Raw genomic sequence first — 4,010 nt, 5'->3', positions numbered from 1 at the left:
GTATCTTTGATCTTGTATAATACTAAATCTTCTTCAAACTTGGTGTCGTTCAGACCCTCTTTTACCTTGGATGTATGTGCATGCACTTTTTTCTTCTTCTTCTCTTTTTAGTGAAACACGTACTAAGATATGTTTGTGAAAAGACAAGTGGATTGTTGCCAAAAGCTTACAAGTAAAAGTTACTGGAATTTAAACTCAACATATATTTAATAATCTGACTTTTTGCAAAGAGAAAAAAAACAAGAATTCCCATGTCTCAGTCCTTTCCTTCGTTAATTCCTCTCGAGTTGATAAGCTTGACGTGTGTTCGCAACGTTGGCTAGCATCTTTTGTAAACAACAGGTGTGTACTGCTCATACCATAATTCATGAAGCTAATTAAGAGTGTTTTTTTTGTTGTTGTTAAAAATCAATATCAAAATCATTATCATCACAGTAGCTCGTTTGACCTTAAGCTAGCGTTATCATCATAGATAACGTGACCATACCGAGTCGGTGCAGTTCTCCAACATCAGGGATACACCACCCAACAAGCAAGACATACACAGTTGAGCAGCTCAGCATGCCTTTTTTTTGGAAAAAAATATATATATGTTACCAGCTGGAGCAGTGTCAACTTTTGATCGAGTCCCAACTAGCACGAGCCCCGTGTCCTTGTGTTCCATGTTTGCCGCTGCGTACTACGTGCGTATGAGATGGATGGATAGGGACGACAACCTATTGCCCCTTCGCAGATTTTAGTTCTTTTTTATTTCTGCAATTGATCTGTCATCAGCTGGAGTATACGTACTAGGCAGGTACAACCCAGCAGTATAAATGCGATGAACTTGCTGTGCGCGATCAAGTCAACCAGCTAGCTGTGGCTAGGATATTTATTAATCAACTTGACAGGTGTTCGACAATCACCCTAAGCTCCTCTCGTTTCTTCCTTAGCCTTTTCATTTATGATGACTACCGTTTCCAATCGATCGATTGCGCAGCTAATGGGGGGATAGATTCTAGTTTAAGTACTATTCACTAACCATGAGATGAATGGACGAGGATGCTACAGGGGAAAGGCGGAAAAGGAGGGGGCTCAATTATGGTGCTGGTGCTCACGGGAAGGAGGTAAACAGGTTCCCGACACAATCCGGTGATTAACAGTAATGCGGTGTTGGGTCTGATCTTTCTTTAAAGTCTACAGTAGATTTGGATGCAGAACCGAAATGGAGGTGTGGAAACTGTTTTGACTTTTCGTCAGGTAGTAGAATCTTCTTCTAGCAGTAAATTTTTCTGCTATATTTTTTTTTTGAACATTTCGTTTCTTTACGATAAATAATAATAATAATAATATGTGCATCCTCTTTTGCAGGAGCTGCTGGCTTGATATAGCGAAAGGAAAACGTGGCCGAGCTGGATGCGTGCACCGCGTGCCAGTGTGGTATGAGTGTTTCACTTGATTTAATAATGAAGAGAGGGGTTGACTAGGAAATTTGTTTATCACTTCCCCCCCCCCCCCCCCCCCCCCCCCCCCAACACCGTGCTCCGTATACGTACATAAATATACGTCCCGTGTGCAGATTACCATATTTTATCAATTGACTAAATTGCTTGGTTAAATGAACTGAGGTGTCAAGTTGCAGGTCAGAACCCGTCCGTGTCGTATCCGACGCTTATCCTGGTCAGACACAGACATGGCATCGGACCGCGCCGTGGCTGACGTTATCCATCCATCTACCACCCTCCCCTGCTGCCGCCTGGTTCGTTCGTCTTGCAGGTAGACGAGGCGTCTTCATTCATCCACCGGATGCCCTCGCCGAGGCGGCGGCGGCGGCTTCCATTCCATGATCTACTTCTACTCCGGCGACCTGAACGAGTCCTCCGGGCAGGTATCGTAGTAGGTTGGTTACCGCGCGCGCGTGGCAAGAATAGAAACGACTTCGTCCCGCGCCCGCTCGGCTAGGTAAGCGCCGGAAGTGACTGGGCGGCGCGATTTGGAAAATTTTTTTGGTGCAGGTCTGCTGCAAACTACAATGTTTACAGCTCTTTACAAAAAAACGCGGATACATCTCACCTGTAGGTCTATTAGATAATGTTTTAGTTGTGTTATTACTGTTGTGGATGCGATTTATCCTTTTTTTTATTTTTTTTATGAGTAACTGCAAACATTCTGGTTTGCAGGAGATCTGCACCAAATTTTTTCCCTTGATTTTTATTACAGCGCAGTAGCGCACATGTTCCCCGCTTTTTCCGCCCAAATGCCCAATACACGCACGAAACGATCACATCACGGACGAGTTTTGGCCGAGCAGCAGCCGGGGCATACGCGCGTGTGCGAGGCAGGGCGCAGGCATAGGTAGCGGCCGGCAGCCAGCGAGGCGCGGCCACCGGTCGCTTTACGACGCGCCCCCGCGAGCCACGAATGCTCTCGGAGAGCCGTCGAGATCACCCCGTTCCGGTGACGGTGACGGTGACGGCTGATGGGGGTGTGGACGCGGCCCGCGCCATGCCGATGCGGTGTAGCGGCCCGCGCCCGCCGGGCAGTTCGAGGCTCTTGCCCGGGACAGGACAAGCGTGTGGTTTGGTGCGCAACGTCACCTACGCATAACTTACGGCTCGAGCAGTATGGCAGGCAGGCTACTGCTATATCGCACAAAGTTGTGGTGTACACACAAGGTCCTAGGGCCGGCAGACTTTATATTATACTTCGTCTTTCAAAAAATAAAATTCGTTTTTAGAAATTTATTAAATTCACACAATACTTAACACTTAATGTATGCGTGTACATATGTGTGTCTAAATTTATATTCATCCATTAAATATAAACATAGGAATAAAAAGCTAAAACAATTACTATTTTAATACAGATGGAGTATAAAAAAGAAAAAAAAGCACAGATCTACAAAACTACACGGCTCCAACACAAGAAAACATAGATAGACAAAACTAGCATCACGGGCCAAAATTTCAGAAGTCGTCATAGAAGCTGTGTCTCTTGAGTGGAGATCTATCATTGCTACCTTGGATCTTACCTCTATAACATGGCTCGAAAGAAAAAAAATAGCTGTTGTCTTCCTCCTCCTGTAGCATCGTGGACCGGAAACTTTCTGGGCCGTCTTCTCCGCGCGCTCACAATGTCCGGCTCGGGTCGCTCGCGGTGGGAAATCACGCGACGGATGGAAGCCCTTTTGCCGCGACCCAGAACTCCTCGCTGCCTTCTCATCGAGGTGAGGTAAAGTCTTCTTGTTCCGTCTTAGGGTTTCCGTCGGACTTTGTTGGCTCGCACTCTTTTCCGCATCTTGCTTCCTCGCTCTCGCGACTTTGGTCGCTGCCGTCGTCGTTTCGTGCTAGCTTCCGCGGTGGGTGGTTTGAATCCCCGATTCGTCCCCCGCTTGTGGACGAGGAGTGGTCGGCGCTGTCTCGCGCGGTGTCGGTGTCAAAGATGGATCCGAAGGGGCGAAACCCTAACTGGGACCGGTGGAATCAGAAAGAGACTCCTCAAGGTTCCCAATCGTGGAACAAGATCCGGAATCCCAGCTGGAGATTGAAGCCGATTATGGGAAAATCAGACGTCAAGGAAGACATTGGCGCTTCGTCTGCTGGCGAGGGAGGTCACACAAGTATCCTCAAAACCCCTCTCGCGGCTCTGAAAAAAGAGGTTGAGGTTGTGCGTCGTCCTTTTTGTCAAAAATGTGGGGTTGATGGCCACCATGCTCGTGATTGCTTTCGGTCCTTGTGGTGTGACATTTGTCACAAAGAAACCCACAAGACTGCCCGCTGTGTGTTGCCTAAACAGAACAAACCTTGTATGCCTATTGTGGGTATGGCGGCTGATGGATTAGGGTTTTACTCTTCCCATTTTGCTAAACCCCTGTCCAGAAAACCTAAAAGAAGTTTCATCGGTTTGGTGACTGTTATGGAGGGTTTGATTTCTGCTGAAGATCTTGAGAAAGACTTCGGGTTTCACTTTCCCTGGGGCAAGACTTGGAAAGCCACCAAGTGTCATGCCAGATTCCTTATGCAGTTTCCTTC

The sequence above is a fragment of the Zea mays genome, chromosome 9 (assembly GCF_902167145.1).
Source record: "Zea mays cultivar B73 chromosome 9, Zm-B73-REFERENCE-NAM-5.0, whole genome shotgun sequence".
In the NCBI taxonomy this organism is placed as follows: domain Eukaryota; kingdom Viridiplantae; phylum Streptophyta; class Magnoliopsida; order Poales; family Poaceae; genus Zea; species Zea mays.
The sequence above is the reverse complement of the archived record's forward strand: the minus strand, read 5'-3'. Positions refer to the sequence as shown.